The 17,428-nt window shown below is 38.5% G+C and overlaps 1 protein-coding gene across 2 annotated transcripts in view; it reads left to right on the top strand.

The window, feature by feature from the left end:
- Window positions 1-17,428, top strand: part of PCGF3 (polycomb group ring finger 3) — a 71,210-nt gene that overhangs the window by 20,431 nt on the left and 33,351 nt on the right. Inside the window, exon 1 of one of the 2 annotated variants that reach the window (XM_060763724.2) lies at window positions 15,858-16,122. The exons of the other annotated variant lie outside the window; for it this stretch is intronic. The gene's annotated coding sequence lies outside the window, so the exon portion shown is untranslated. Of the gene's footprint in view, window positions 1-15,857; window positions 16,123-17,428 lie in introns of those variants that run through there. 2 annotated transcript variants of the gene reach the window in all.

The following is a 17,428-nucleotide window of genomic DNA, read 5'->3' as shown; positions in this document are numbered from 1 at the left end:
GTCCAAATTTGGTGTCAATTCGCCCAGTAGTTTTAGAATTATGTTAATCTCACAAACAAACATTACATTTTTATTTATATAGACTTTCAAGTATTTCTGACTTATAGTGACGCTTAGGGCAAATCTCTTATGGGAATTTCTTGGTATAATTTATTTGAGGTAGATTGTCTTTGGTGCACTGAGAGAGTGTGACTTGACTAGGTTTCTATGGCCAAGAGGGGCTGCAGTCGTGGTCCATTACATAGTGTACACCACTACACCATGCTGGTTTTTTTTTTGTTGGGGGGGGGGAGTTACACAGTGTATCATTTTGCTGCACATTCTGTTGGTTAGGATTGTAGCACAATCCAATCTAAAATCATTTTTTTTAAAAAAAGTTTTAATATTTTAAAAGATTTATCTGGGTATAACATTGGTTAGAAGGAGTTCCTTTTTGAAATACTAAAAAAAATTAAATCAAGTTGGGTTAACGTTCACGGGCCAAGTTAAACAACATTTAACTTTCTGCAGCTGAAATCACCGTGACTTAAAAGGTCTTAAGTTGCAGTGTTGTAAAATGGTTAATTTCATTTATGGCATTGATCTTAACTGTTTTCTAGATTATACCTAGCCTTTTTTGAATTAGATTTCCTGTTGTCAAACTAATCTGTTTTAAATGTGTGGCATAATTTAACAATATTTTGGATTTTCTAGTTTTTCTCCTCCCAGAATGCTTTTATTTAAATGCATTGTAAGAACTTGAAGTAACAGTTTAAAGTACTTAGTTTATGAGTGTACATACCTGTCTACTTATGGCAACCTCATGATTTTTTTCATACGATTTTCTTGGGCAAAGAGTACTCAGAGGTTGTTGGCCAGGACACTGTATCTGTAAAGATTAATTTGGATCATATTAACTTAAAGTTGATAAATCAACTGTAAATTGAAAGCATAATATTTATCTTATTATATGCAAATAAGATTTTCCATGGTTAGCATTCTGGCGATTTCAGTAGCATGATTTTATCCGTTTTCTGTAAGAAACCTACTTATCTCCATTTTAGTCAACTAGCAGTGCTATTAGGAAATCATTCACTTAATTAGAAAGCTCCCCGTACAGACTTGCAATTATGTCTATAAAACCAATAAACTACATAGATTTTGACTACCCTACCAGAATGGACCAAACCCATAATTTACTTGATCGTATTGGGGGCACTGAATTCTTCGTTGGTCATCAAATGAACAGTTCAGTGATAAATACTGTGGCTATCCTATTTGGAAGAATGTGTGGGTCAAACACTTCCTTAAGTAAAATTTTATTTGGCTTTCATCAAGTGATCTTTTACACAATTTAACTTTGAATTGCAACTCTTTTTGTCTCAGAGGAGTTATCACAGGGGACCAAAAGGTTTTGGTTTTATGTTCTACCCCCACCTGCCAAGGAGAGGGAAAGTGGATAAAGAGCTTGAGGTTGCATCTACACTGTGGTGTTAATGCGGTTTGACACCACTTTAACTGCCATGGCACAATGCTGTGGAATTTGCTATTTGTAGTTTGGTGAGGCATTGGCACTTTCTGGCAGAGAAGGCTGAATATCTTGTAAAATTACCTCTACCATGATTCCATCGCACTGAGCCATGGCAGTTAAAAGTGGTGTCAAACTGCATTAATTTCTGTTGGAGAATCTGAGCTGTTGGGCTCAAAAATAACCCTCAGTTAGCATTGTATCATGAGTAAACTTCATAACCAGCAGCAACTTATGTGTGGTGAGCAGGAAAAGCCTTTTAACCTTTAGAATGGCTGAGGATTGCAGAGTCAAACTAGGTTCAAGATAATTATTAAAGTATTGTCTACGTGACCACATACCTCCCTAATGAACCTGTCCAAACATTAACATCAGCTGGGGAGTCCCTCCTCTCGATCCCACCTCCCTCACAAGCAAGGTTGCTGGGGACGAGGGAGAGGACCTTCTCGATAGTGGCCCCCTGGCTCTTGAATGCTCTCCCCAAGGAAATAAGACAAGCACCCACCTTGTTAACTTTTAGGAAGGAGCTAAAAACTTGGCTATTTAACCAAGCCTTTGAAAATGGCTACACTGTATTAGAAGCCATCAGACAGGATTTGGAATGACCACGATACTGTTAATTATAACCCTGGTTACCTAGATAGCAGGAATAGCTGGTTAAACGGCGATATATACTTAGATTGTTTTTATATGATAATTGCTTTTAAATTGTTATAAATATTTATGGTATTTTAAATTGCACTAAATGATAATTGGTTATTGTTATTTATCATTTATTGCTCATATTTTTGTATTATTTGTTGTAAGCCTCTCAGAGTTCCTTTGGGGAGAGGGGACGGGATATAAATAAAAAATTATATTATTATTAAAGTAAAAAAAATCATTCAGTTACATTTTGCCTGCAGAGAGGCAAAATGTGTCCTCACAGGGAGAAAGAAAGCAGAAGCATGGTGGAGATTGCATAGCCTTCCTGAGGCAATTTAAACTTAAAAAGGAAGTTCCTTCACAGAATTCCATTACTACGTCATCAAAAGGGAGAGGATACAGTGGCTAGCAGTAAAGACTAAGACAAAGCCCTTTAGGAAACATGCATTGGAAAGTAAGGAAAGGAATCACTGAGCTTGCCCCTGCCTCAAGGCTAGCTACTAATTGATGTCTGGAAACTTGATGACACAAATACTTGTGCAGTTCAGGGATGAAACCCAACAATTTCACAGTGTACATCAGATACGGGCAAACTTTGGCGCTCCAGATGTTTTGGACTTCAACTCCCAGAAATCCCACCCAACTTACCAGCTGTTAGGAATTGTGGGAGTTGAAGCCCTAAGCACATGGAGGGCCAGAGTTTGCCCATACCTGGTGTAGGTGCACTAGGAGAAGAGAAGACATTGTGAAGGCAGAGATATGCAGAGGAGATGGTAGTATAATTGCTTTCTGCCCTGATTCAGTGTTTGGCCAGCAGCAGTTCTACAGCCTGGACATGACAGAGACTTTCAGCTGCATGTTAGCCAAGAGGCATAACAGGCAGCAGACATATTTTAAAAAATCCTCTTTCTTAACTCTGGCTGATTAATTCATTGAACTCTTATCGCCTTTCATTTTCCCCTCCGAAGCTGCACTTTACATTGCATGTTTGTCTGAAATCCTATTCTTTTTCCTCTTGTGTTTCATATTAAATCACATATATTTTATACAAATATTGCATGCTGAAAAGGTGATTTTTCCAAGATGAAAAATCCAGAATATTTATTTATTGTTCTGCAGCCTCAAACAATGTTTCTTTATCTTCTGCTTTAAATCGTTTAAAGATAAATATTGGTAAAAAGTCTGAATAAGAATAGAATAATAAATGCACTTTATATGACAATCGGTAATTTAATCTTGGAATTGCATACCATAGTGATGATCCTTTTCTAACATCTTTCTTAACTAGACACTCCAAAGATATGTGAGATCATCATTGATGTCTCTCCATCTTCTTAGATCACTGCTGTTGCACCTCATTTATTGTGTCCAGCTGACATTGCCCGAGAGTCCAGACAAAGACCCTCCTTTTACAAACCTTTTCTACATTCACTTAGTCCTTTTCCTTTCATCCTCTATGTGGCTGTAAGATTTTTTAGCAGCACCAGCATTGGGAGGATAGTGAAACAGGGCTGGTTAACCACAGACTTTCAGTGTCAGATTACAGCAATATGTCTAATAATATTGTAATGCAGTAAAACTTGAGCAGGAAGGAATAGGAGTCTATGGTAGCAGTTTCTGTTGTATGTATCTTACTGCTGTGGTCATGTTATGTAGACAATGCCTCCAGAACAGCAGATACCCTCCACTAAGTGTGAATAGTAAATAGAAAGGAGAGCTCATAAGCCTACTTCTCAGGTGCACCCAGCATGTTTTGAAAAACAAACAAAAACCAAAAAAACCAAAGATCTATAAGCTTGGCACCCTAAATGGAAACTGTTAGAAAAATAGAAACTGGTGAAAGAACATAAAATTGTTTTTGGATGCATTTTGGTAAAAGTTTTCTGCTGATCTTCCGAAGGTTCAGAATGTTTTTGTTCACTTATGCAAGATCTTTCATACATGTACATTGTTAGTTTCAAATAAAACAGCCTACTCTTTTTTTTTTTTTGAGGCAGCAACCAATTTTTTCTATGGTTTTTCAAACTCTGGTATCACTTTCTATTGAAGAAGTAATGCTCAGAAACGCACTTACTTTGTTAACTGAGGTGTACCTAGACCTAGAGCCTTTGTAAATTGGAATATGTGGACTTAATAATTTGTAGAGGTGCCATTCAGTTTTCCTTGTTTTCAACAGGCACATGAAATTTTGTCTTCTGAAGGGTCCCATGCCTCACACATTTGACCCAGATTAGGCCATTTCAGTGCCTGGAGACTGAAGATAGATAGTATTGCTAAAATGAAGTTATTTTTGAGCTGTAAGAGTTGTCCCTTTCACCTTTTTAACTTAAATGTTGAATTTGTTTGAGTTATTTATTTACTGTAAAAATAAATCTAACGAGCACTGCACTACTGAAAAGTAGCAGGTCTTGTGAATTAGGGAGGATCTGAACTCTGTTCTTTGAAGGGTTATGCCCCTCTAGTCCCTTGCTGAGGGGTGGAGTGAGGGTATTCCTAAAAATAAGTGACAAGGATTTCTAGGTGTGATGTCTTCAAACATTTTCTACCAGACCTACTATCTTTATTGCTTTGAGGATAAGCTTACTGCAATGTGCTCTGTGTACAGGTTGGAGGCTTCAGCTGGCATAAATAGGAGCTTGCTTTTGAAGGCAGTAGTTAGTTAGTGACCAGGATCTTATGGTGGCAAACTGTGTTGTAGCCTTTTACATGAATAGGTTTTTTTTAATACTCATGGTGTTTGTAGTAGTGGTATCTAGGGGAGAGAAAGACAGATAATTCTGAGCTACCTTTTCTTTGAATCCCTCAGGGGAGTGGATATCCATGAAACTGAGGCATGGTGGTGGTTTGGACAATCATCTGCCCTGTCAAAGGTGACTTGCAAAGTCATGCTTCCCAGAGCTTCTTGGCTCCCCCCTCCCAATTCAAGAATTAGACAGATTGATGCTTGCTACCTCTATCAGCCATCACCTTTGCCACTATTTCTTTTTTCTTTGCTGCTGTTGAATTCCAGGACAGCAAGCACCTCTGTACTTAACTACCACACTCCAGTCCAGTGTAAATCAACAAAGCAGTTTATTGAAGAATATATAACAAGTAGTTCAACAAAATAATAAAAACATCTAAATCCAAATATATGAAATAGTCTGTAAGAGTCAATGTACAAGAGTTGCATAAAAATCAGGAATGCAAAAGAAGAAGCCTTTAAACTTGGAAGCATGGAACATGAACAAATGGGAAACATGAAACTAGAATTCCCTTAGCAGGCTTGACTAGGACTTGACAAGAGATGTTGCTTCAACTCCAACGTTGACCAGACTGCTGAAAAATCCCTTTGTCTCTCTAATAAAGCCATATAATCATTCCTTTTCACCTGGCAAACTGATAATGGCGTTTTCTCTAACAAGTGCAGTGTCCTTTGCCGAGTTTGTGAATTAGTTTGGAGTTTGCGAAAACTAAGTCTCCTATCTATCAGCTCATTGCCCTCTCTGGCAATTCATCCTCTGATCTCACTTGCCTAGATAAAGACTTGTCTGGGCCCCTCCCTGGAATGTGACCTTTGCTTTCTCTAACTGCAGGAGACACAGAATGCTCAATTTCAGGACTTAAAATCTCATGCTGGATCACAGGGTTAGCAGGCCCAGAAATCCCATGATCCACTTCCTCATTGACATTAGGTACAATCAATGGCCGAATTACAACAGCTGCTACTGTTGGTAGTTTTTTTTATTCTTGAGGACATTCTTGCCACTGTTTTCTTCTTAGTGTAAGTAAAAGAACACAATCTCAACCAATAGGTGTGTCATTTCTACTTTCATTCTCACAGCATTGAGGATTTAGCAAATCACTATCTGGCCAGGGAACTTCCTTCTTTTCTCTCTCAAAATGAACTTCAATTGAAATGGGAGCTTACAGTAAGATGGAGTGAGTCTTATCTTCTTGTTCCAGTTTGAATGCTAATGTTCAGCAGACAGTGTTTGGTGAAAATGGGAGACCCCCATCTGTGCTACCACATATCTATGAGGAAAGCCTTATTTACATGGCCTTAGTCACTTTCCAAATAATTATTTTAGTTGAATATAGAAAGCACCACGATGCCTGCATTTATTGCTTGGAACCCTTGGGTAAAATCTTCTTCACTTTATTCAATATGCAAGTTAACCTTGGAGAATTCATTGTAAGATTCTCTGACTTTGAGTTTGGCTGCTCTTGAGGTTTTCAATAAGTTGTTTAATCCAGGAGCTTTTCCCTGTGAAGTCGTAATTCTGTCCTAAAGGCATTCTTTCCATAGCAATTTTAGTGCCACATATTCAGTATTGTGACTTTTCTTAAAGCTGAAATAGTAAAAAGTAGAGGCTAGGGGATTTTGAACATTTACAACTATAATTAAATATAGCTAGATTTTAACTGGATTAAGTTTGACTTGTGACATCCTAAAACTCTTGCAGTGAATTTCAAGTGTTTGTTAAGTGTTCAGGCCAAATTTACCGACTAGATGAAACAGTCAAATTGGTTTTTAGATAACTTTATTAGTATAAGATTGATGATTACCATAGCTCTGAGGATAAAATTTTCTTATGCCTATCAGGGTTTGGTCCTCAGTAATAAGGATGACAGGGAAGCTGGAATAGAATAGCCATTGTCTTTGACTTGATCTACACTGCCATATAATGCAATTTGGAACTGCATTATATGGCCAGCGTAGACCCATATAATGCAGTTAAACTACATTATATAAGTCTACATTGATCATATAATGCAGTTCCAATCTCCATTATATGGCAGTGTAGATCCAGCCTTTCTAACACTCTCCTTTCCTTTTTGCAAATCTAGAAACTGCAGTTAAGAATCTAAGGAGGCAACATTGAGGTTCTGCTTTGTTGTTTAGTTCTGTTTCTTTCCTGCTTTTGATGCCCTTTGTGATGGTTTCATTGCTTTAATCCTGCAACCCAGACAAACCAATGTGTACCTTTTCTTCTAAAACTTTACATATTGAATTTTTTTTGGAAAGTTTATATTAACTTTCAAAATAAAAGTCAGTCTGGGCCACTATTTGCAAATAGAACATGCCCAGAATTGGTTTATTTCATAGATTGGGGTTTCTCTTATTTAATAAACAATGCTACTGTAAAAACAAAAGTATAGTTCTAAGTTTTTTTAATTGTTCTTTGAAAACAACTCTTAATTCTGGGCATTCAGAGTATGGTAAAATAGAGTGCTGGAGTCCAGCTTAAAGTCCACACTGAGCAATGAAGCTTGGTGTTTGAATTTGGCCAATGACTGTATTTTAGTCTGATCTCAGAAGGTTCTAGGGATAAAATGTTTAAGAGTAGAGCCATGTGCACCACTTTGAGTTCATTGGAGAAAAGGGGGTATATCACTGTAATAAATAATAATTGCCCAAAATTGCAGGAATGGTATATATGAGCTGAGGCTAGCTAGGTAAGCAAGGGGTTTTGAGATATATCTGACAAGAGAAAGACCAATGAGACAGTGGGGTTGCTGTTCTGTGCAGATAGTAAAATGCTAACAGATCACAACAACGGAAAGCAGAATTGCTTCAGTTTTCTCCCAAAAAGAGAGCTGGGTGCTTCCATGCAGACGCAGAGGCCTTGGCCAATACATCGGGATTGCTAATCAAGATTGACAGGGAGTTTGGATTCATCTAGCTAAATTAAACAAGTTCAGATCTGCAGGGCCAGATGTACTGCATCCAAGAGTTTTGAAGGAACTTTCTGATGTACACTGAACCCCTTGCCAACATTTTAAAAGAAAAATTGGAGAATTAGTGGTCAGAAAATGGGAAAAGGGCAAAAAAAAAACAAAAAACAAAAAAAAAAACCAAAACACACAGCCAAAGAAGAAAATCCAGGAAAGTACAGACTAGCCAATCTGAATATCAGGAAAATATTGGAACAGATTATATAGGAATTTGTCAAAAAAGGTATCAGTAGGAGCAAGTATGGATTTATCAAGAACAGATCCTCCTCCCATTATTAATTATATTTTTTCCAATGAGGTGACTAGTTTAATAAATGTTAAGCATGCTGTGAATCCCATATATCTGGGTTTCAGCAAAGCATCTGATAAGGTCATCTATAATATTTTGATTAGTGAATTGATTAAATGTAGAATAGATAGGAACACTGTTGGATAGAGCTATAATTGGTTAGAAAACTGTGCTTGGAGAATTGTCATCAAAGGCTGCACTTTATACTGGAAGGAGGACTTGAGTGGAGTGCTTTGGAGATTTGTCCTGGGGCCATTACTTTTCAGTATTTTTATCATTGAATAATAGAGGGAATGATGATCAAATTTTTAGGTGACATAAACTGTAGAGATGGCTAACAATTTGAAGATGGGAAAATAATTCAAAAAGACCTAGATAAACTAGAAAATTAGCTATAGTGCAAAGATCTACATTTAAACCGTAAAAACCAAATGCCTATTTAAAGGATGAGGCATATGCAACTCGGTAGCACTATGGATGAACAGGATCTTGGGATCATGGTTGATCATAAGTTGAACATGACCCAGCAGTAAAATAGCAATAAAAGCAAATGCTATTTTAGCCTGCATTTATAGAAGCATAGTTTTCAAATTGAGAGAAGCGATAGTCCCACTATTTTTGGGTCAAACAAGCTTCATTTGTATTTGTTGTCATTGTCAGGAGGAAGAAAGACATTGTCCACTGTTTGCTAACTTGTCACTTGAGAGAGAGATTTTTGACACCCTTGCTGAAATATGACAGTGGAAATTCTTGTAAAATCAGTTTCAATTTCTTTTGAATGAAACCAATGGCTATGCAGTACATAGGGTGGCTCTTTTTAGGTACAAAAAGGATTTGAAAGAGAGTAAGATAAAATTGCCACAAATTGTCACATAGACTCAAAGTATCTATTTGATTTACTTGTTGGCAACTTAAACATTCGGCTGTAATTTTGAAGTTTTGAGATCCTTTGTATTAACTTGGTAGCAGTTGTTGCTATTTGTAAAATCATTGTGTGCCGTTTGTATTTTTATATATATTATGCTTCGTATATTTTTTTGTTTATTTGTTATAGCCTTTGGCTAGCATAATAAACAGACGGGTGGTGAACACAGTATTTTTTCTAGGATGGACTTGAGCAGTGCCACTTGAAGTCTTGTGTTGTATAAGCATCATTTGACGTGCCTCAGCTTGATAGAGCCTAGATATGGGAAAACCAAATAGCAGAAGGTACTGAAGACCCTTTCTCTACTTTTGAAATGTTGATCAACCATTCAGTTAGCCAGTGTAACATTATGAATAATTTTTGTCTGGAATTTAAACCCATTATCTCAGCCACATTGTGATGTAACATAGAAAGCTACTTTATACTAGAGCAGATCTTTTGTCCAGTCAGTCCCATGTTTTATATATGTGTGCATATGTCTTCAAGTTTTCTGTCAATTTATGGTGACCCTGTGCATTTTATAGGGTTTTCTTAGGCAATGAATACTTAGAGGCATCTTTGCCAATTGATTTTTCTGAAATAAAGCCTACAACAACTGATATTTGTTGACATTCTCCCATCCAAGTGCTAACTAGCTTAGCTTCTAAGATCAGGTACTGTATGTTCTAATCCTTTAGGGTTTTAAGGTCCTTCCCAGTGCTATCCAGTCTGACTTAAAGTACCTCTTTAGAGTCTCAGTCAAAGGTCTTTCTTATGTTCTGCCAAGTGACCCATAACAGGAACTACTTGCAATTGAACCAGAAAGGTTCTACATACACATCAGGCTGCAGTCATCTCTACAGGTGTGAATCAGTGTAACAAAATAGAAGGAACTGTACCTTTTTTGTACTCTTCTGCAAGACCAGCCTATATAATTAAAAAATCCTAGTTACATGAGAGTCATTGTCATATTTCTTAATTTAAGGTGCTTGAGAAAAAAAGCTTGCGTAGCAATGCTTCCTATTCTGACAGCTTCAAGAAACTGAAGCCACTTGCAGTTTCCTGTTCAGTGTTTCTTTTCTGTTTTTAGTCTTTACGTTTACATAATTCACTTGTAGAACAGGTTTAGCTTAGTCATGGAGCATGCAGTTAAATCCCCCCAACGACAAAGCTTGGAACATATCCTCAAAGTTCCCCTGTTTACTGGCTGCTGTGACAGCGATGCATTTTTGTTCTTTCTGCTTCAGGTGGGGTGGGGTGGGGGGGCGGGAGGGGGGGGATCTGAGGAGCTGCAACTGGAGAAATAACTTCAGGTTGAGGTGTCAGCTGTGACACGTGGTGATTTGACAGGATTGGTAGGTGCGACCCACTGTGTTAAAATGCAGTTGAAAAATGAAGAAGTAATGAAGTAAGAACAGCCCAGTAAAAGTCTTCTGTGAGCAGATACTCGATAAAGAAGGAAGATCCCTGGAATTTTTCACTTTGAATTGTGAGCAGTGTTGTGCTTCGGAATCATGTTACCTTCACAGATATGACGTTTGTTTTGAAGAAGTGCTTTGAGATCTCTTCGGCATTATTTTTGGCATAATTTTTTTTGCTAAATGTTTATGCGAGTCTTCAAGATTCTCTCAAGCTGTGCTGTTTGAAGTGCTGCTCTATGGTCTGGTGGTGTGAGCAATCATTAGCTTCCAGTCTGTAGTAGATTTCCAGGAAAGAAAGAACCAATTCTAACCAATGGATTCAAGTATGGTTTTGATTCCAGGTACATTTGGGGGAAATAGACCGGTTCCATACATTAAATATCTAAGAAGCCCCACTTTACAGAACCACACCAGAAGAAGCATTCTGTTGTCTTGCTGAGTTTATAGGGTACATTTAAAAATATAACTGGGGAAGATCAAGGCCTAAAAGCCTTAAGACACCAGATCCTTTATGATCTTGGAAGTTAAGCAGAGTCAGCCCTGGCTAGTACATAGATGGGAGACCTCCAACAAATGCCAGGAGCTGTAAATATATTTCAAAGGCAGGAATTTATTTATTTATTATTTATTTATTACTTGCATTTATTGACCGCCCCTCTCAGCCCGAAGGCGACTCGGGGCTTTTTTTTCCAGATTTTTTTTCCAGCCATATACTCGACTCTCTCATGGGCAAACTTCGACCCTCCAGGTTGTTTTGGTAACAGTTTACCAGCTGTTAGGGATTGTGGGAGAGCCAAACACCCGGAGAGCCGAAGTTTGCCCATGCCTGATATATACAGTATCTATAGAAAATAAATGTACATTACATGTGGGAAATCATACTTTGTAAATGGCATCAATTTTTTGCTTTACACAAACTTGCCCTTTCTAAGACATTTTCCATCACATCTCTTAGTGTTTCAGGTACCAGTAGTCTGATTTTGGCCCAAATCCGGTTCTTTACCTAAGGCTCGTTAACATAATTTTTTTGAGATAACCCCTAGGAAGATATCAGGAGCTCTCAGATCTGGAGATTATGATGGCTAGATTATGTCACATCATGCGAAGTTATTCTTCCCTTTGGCCCTTGCTGTGTGAGCTTTTGGTCCATCCTGTTGGAACCTCTTATGTTCATCTCGAACTGCTAGGAATAAGAAATTTTCAATCATAAACCTCTATTGTAAGTTTTTTCAGAACTCTTTATTTACTGTCTTGATTGCAAGCAGTTGATTCTGAGATTCTCTATATTTGTTAGAAGTTCTTCATGTGAGAAGCCTTTCAAGGATATTGTAACGGACCAAACAAATTAAAAGGCCTGTTCTTAAGAATTCTTGATCCACCCTGGTTCTTGACTTCACTGCAAATTAAGGCATTGTGCATGCTATGCTCTCTCTTCATTTCAGGACAACTTTCTATTATCATCATCATCATCATCATCATCATCATCATCTTTATTTATTTACAGTATTTATATTCTGCCCTTCTCACTCCACAAGGGGCTCAGGGTGGATTACAATGTGCATATACATGGCAAACATTCAATTCCATAAACACACAACATATATAGACAGACACAGAAGCTATTACCAGATAGATCCACTGCATTCACTGTTTGTACCCTGCCTTTCTCCCTGTGGGGACTCAAGGCTGCTAACAATCCCACACTAGACAAGTTTAAAAAGTACAATACAAAAGTTTAAAAACAATTAAATGGTAACAGTGTGGTAAACACAGAATTAAAATATAATAAATACACTTAAAATGGCTTTTAAAACACAACACTAGAAAGTCATACACTGAGCTAGAAATGAGCAGGTCAGAGTGGATCAAACTAGATTCTGATATGCATGTGCCCACATAGTCCTCGAATTCATGCACACAGCTCTCTTCTGTGCCATAGATTGCTGCTGTTAAGAGTAGTATCAAGCCATAGTTTGCTATATTTTGTTGGGTGCACTCTAAAATGCTAATTTTGAAAGAAGGAAGAGACAGCACAGTGCTTAAAAGCATATTTCAGGATTATGTTCTTATTGAGTCATTATCCAATGTGGACTTTTATTTATTATCAGAATGGCTTTGTCAGAGGTTTTATTAGCATTGCACTTGGAAAAAAGATGTCAGAATGCAGTGGGTCTGTCTGGTAAGCAGCATGAAGAACCATAACAGATAGTAGCTTGGCCTTGTAGAAATTATCCTGGGTGAAGCTATACAAGAGTGGATTTCATGAACGGTAGAGGCTGAATTCTTTTCTGCGCTTATACATGGTTAAATCACATTGCCCCCAAGCAGAGTTTGTTTGCTGGTGCTTATGTTATTCTACTTTACTCCATTAGGTTTCCAGTGTAAAAAGGAATCACTGTATCATGCAGCAGCATTCCACACATAACTGTTGTTTGAACCCAGTCCTTTTATTACTAGGAAAAGTAATAATCTGTGTACAGGGTGGAATGGCCTTAGATTAGGCATGGGCAAACTTTCTAACTTGTGGGCCTCATGCTAGCACGCCCTACTACGAGGACTGGCTGCCCACTGATGGGTGGAAGGAAGGATGAAAGGAAGGGAGAAAGGGAAGGATGAAAGTAGAAAGAGTGAAAGGGGGAAGGAGGGAGGAAAGAGGGAAAGAAGGAAAGACAAAAGGGAAGGATGAAAGGGTGGAAGGGAAGGAGGGAAGGAAGGAAGTATAAAGGAAAAAAGGAAAAGGGGAAGGAAGGAAGGAGAAAAGAGAGAGAAAAGAAGGAAGGAAGGATGAAAGGGTGGAAGAGAAGGGAGAAAGAGGAGAGGGAGGAAAGTGAGAAGGAAGGAAAGACAAAAGGAAGAAAGGGGGGATGAAAGGGTGGAAGGGAAGAAAGCAAAGAGAAGGATAGGATGGTGTGAGAGAGGAGGGCCTGAGAAAAGAGCCCAAGGAGCCGCATCCAGCCCCCGGGCCTGGGTTTGCCCATACCTGCCTTAGATGAATAAATCAAAACCTTTAAGCAAAGCTACACAACTGTAAGAACTGAAAACTCTGCTTGTCCCACATGCCTGAAGATGGTATGATGAGAGCTGTAGGCATGCATGCCACAGTCATAATTGATCCCTTAAGTCAGGCTTGGGCAAACTTTGACCCTCCAGGTGTTTTGGATTTCAACTCCTACAATACCTAACAGCCGATAAGCTGGCTGGGATATCTGGGAGTTGAAGTCCACTTGGATGGCCAAAATTTCCCCATGCCTGCCTTAAGTTCTTCCGAGATAGAAATCTTCCTACTCCATTTGTTAAACCCCTGTTCCGGCAGGACTGAAGACCGACAGGTCACAGGTTCAAATCTGGGGAGAGCGCAGATGAGCTTCCTCTATCAGCTCCAGCTCCTCATGCGGGGACATGTGTTACCATCCTCCCACAAGGATGGTAACACATCAAAAAAATCCGGGCGTCCCCTGAGCAATGTCCTTTCAGAAGGCCAATTCTCTCACACCAGAAGCAATTTGCAGTTTCTCAAGTCGCTCCTGACATGACCAAAAAAAAAGAAAAAAAGAAAAAAAAAAGAACCAAAACAAAAAAGCCCCTCCATTTGTGAGATGGTCTGCCCCAGAGCTGTTAGGGATTATCTTTGAGCTCTAGACCTCAGATTACTTATCCCTGTTTTTATATGGTATTGCCATATCTTGTTAAGGGAGTTTTGCATGTAGTGATTGAAAATTGTCTTGTGGGTTTCAAACATAGAAACATATTATTTTAAATTAGTACAGTAGTATGTTTAAAAAACTAATAGGTCCCATTTGCTTGTCCCAAGGCTTTTCTTAGTAACATGCCAAGTTTCATATGTCTGGGTTTCATATTCTGGGAGCTATGACCCTGAGAAAAACACAGATACACTCTCTTTTATTATTATAGATCACCTCTTTAGAAATTAATCTAGGCTGGCATTGTTGTGACAGAAAATGAATCTTATATGGATTAATCTGTATAAAAGACTATCAGTTTTTGATGTGAAGAATGTTTGATATCTCAGTGAAGCTCAACTAAAACTGTGAGCAGAGGTGACAGCAAACAGTTGTATTAACTGGCAGATTGGAAGATTTTGCCACTCACCCCACCTTTTGCCTCCAGTAAATAGAAATGGGTCCTCGGTGGCACAGTGGGTTAAAGCGCAGAGCTTCTGAGCTTGTTGACTGAAAGGTCGCTGGTTCGATTCCAGGGAGTGGTGTGAGCTTCCGCTGTCAGCCCTAGCTTCTGCCAACCTAGCAGTTTGAAAACATGCAAATGTTAGTAGATCAATAGGTACCGCTCCGACGGGAAGGTAACGGTGCTCCATGCAGTTATGCCAGCCACATGACCTTGGAGGTGTCTATGGACAACGCCAGCTATTCGGCTTAGAAATGGAGATGAGCACCACACCCCAGAGTCAGACATGACTGGACTTAATGTCAGGGGACAACATTTACCTTTTAAATAGAAATGATTTATGAGATAGAGAAAAAGATGTGTTTGAAATGCTTTAAAACTGTATTCCCTTAATTATTTGCTGCTCTCAAAGTATTCTGTGTTTTTCATGCATGCCTACTGACAGGATTAGATTGTAGATATAAGTTTGACAGGAAGAGATGCTAAACAAAACTTAAACTAAACACGATTTGTGCTTCTTGCGGATTGTGTTCTAGATACAGAGAAACCAAGGTTACAGCAACTGCCCCTTTCATAGAGCCATAGAAACATAGAGTTGGAAGGAGCCTCATGGGCCATCTAGTCCAGCCTTTTGCTCAGTACAGGATCTGCTCTGTTCTTGAGAATTTTTGGATTTTATCTCTAAACAGTGGCTATTGAGGGCCAAAAACTTTCTTAGATATAGTTTGCTCCATCTTTTCCAGACTGTTTTCTTTAGGTGAGTCTCAGAACTCACTTTTAGATCTTATTCTAGTCAATAGTCCTGAACAGTACTCCACAGATGAATATGATATGTCTGTATTAACTTGGTGTAAGGGTTTCCATTGCCACGCTCATCTTCCTTACAGTTATTTCCTAGTTTTCTTCCAGGGCAATTAAAATGCACATGTGGTACTCATCCTCTTCATTTTATCCTCACATCAACTCAAGGATATTTGGCAGAGAATACTAAAGGCCTTGTAAAACTACAACTCCCATGATTTCATAGCATTGTGCCATAGTAAATTTGTGCCAAGGTACAGTATTTCTACAGTGTACACGCACCTTTCCAGAGAGATCATCCCAAGTATGTTCTCTATGCCCAAATGGTTATGGCCTTCCAGCAGTGGCATTCCCCTTTTAAGAAGTGTTGAATGCATTGCTCTTTTAAGAAGCATATGCCCTCTAGGAAAGTTCCTTCAGTTCTTTCTTTCCCTCAGTCTTTTCACCTTGGGAATTAGAGAAAGCAGCTCTAATGGGCTTGAAGGAAGGCTGTTTGGAGATTGAGAAAAACCCTCCACTGGAGCAGCCAGTGGAAGTAGCGGTGGCAGCAACAGCACCATTATGGACGAAGGCTCTCTGATGCAGCCATCCAAGCAGATGCATTTCCTGGAATGCAGGAAGTGTGGGAGATTGCATTGGAAATTTGTGTGCCGTGGATGGGCAAGAAAGAAAAAGATAAACACTTGGCAGCTCTGTAAGTAGGCATCAGGAGACATAAAGAGATTGCAGTGAAATTAGAGCATGATCTGGAGGGGACTACAAGCTAAATTCAGCCTTGGGATTGAAGATTCCCTTTCCCTGTCCTGGATAGTTACCTTCAACATTAAATGGTGGTTTGCTATTTGCAATAATCCAACTTGTTAGAAGAATGTGTAATACAGCTTTCCAGACTCGCAAGATCGCATTCAAGCAATTTGGGATATTTAATGTCTGTATTTCAAACAGTGGACGTTTCGCAACAGTGCATGTCTGCAGATGACATCAAATGCATTCATATATACTTCATGAATATTTTAAAAAATATTTTTTATCTTTAATGACTTTTATCAGATTTCTTTTGCATTTTATGATGTTTGGTTGTTGTTACTTTGTCAAGTTTAATTAGGTTTGTTATATTATCTAATGTATTTTTTTTTATATAATTGTGTGTATGGTTTCTTTCTGGCAATTGAATGTTTTGCCTTGCATGTTGGAAACCACCCTGAGTCCCTGTAGGGAGATAGGGCGGTATACAAATACACACACACACACACACACACAGTGTTATTATTCATATATCAATTTCCAATATTCTGCATATCCGTACACCTAAACTGTAGTTTCCAGTTCTGGATGCCTGTTGGAATTGAACTTAGTGATTGTTTACATTTTTCTCATTTGGTGGTAATTTTTACTTGTTTTAGCTGAAATCAAGGTTGATACAGTTTGAGTCTTTCATCTTCTATTTATTTTATTCCTACTACTATTGTTTTTCATACATGATCTGTCATTCTTCACATACTCTGGCCATGCTAGCTTGAACCCACAGAATTGACTTGCTGTACTATTGGTGTTTTCAGATCACTGCTTAAAGTAGCAATCTCTTTGAAAGACCTGCTTAGAAAGTAGGTCCTCCTTGCCCATGTTAATTATGCCAAGTGTACAGCATGTTACTCTAAATATAGTGCTGTCATATAGGACTCATCACACTTGGAAGTACAGGATGGCGCAAAGACAGGATGTAAAGGAGGTAGCCTAAACAGGTACTCAAGAGGTCAGCCAAAGACAAAGATGGTAATGGATGACAAATAAAATAGAAGTATTTTAGAAATAATAGTAACTGCAACAACGACGACGACGACGACGATGATGATGATAATAATAATAGTTTGTTACCTGCCTCTCTTAATGGCATGAGGCAGGGTACAACAAAGTCAGACTATATGAACATCAAATGCATACAATAAAATCAATATAAATAAAAATGTAATGTTTGTTTGTGGGATAACTCAAAAACCACT

The sequence above is a fragment of the Anolis sagrei genome, chromosome 2, assembly GCF_037176765.1.
Source record: "Anolis sagrei isolate rAnoSag1 chromosome 2, rAnoSag1.mat, whole genome shotgun sequence".
Lineage (NCBI taxonomy): Eukaryota > Metazoa > Chordata > Lepidosauria > Squamata > Dactyloidae > Anolis > Anolis sagrei.
The sequence above is the reverse complement of the archived record's forward strand: the minus strand, read 5'-3'. Positions and strand labels throughout refer to the sequence as shown.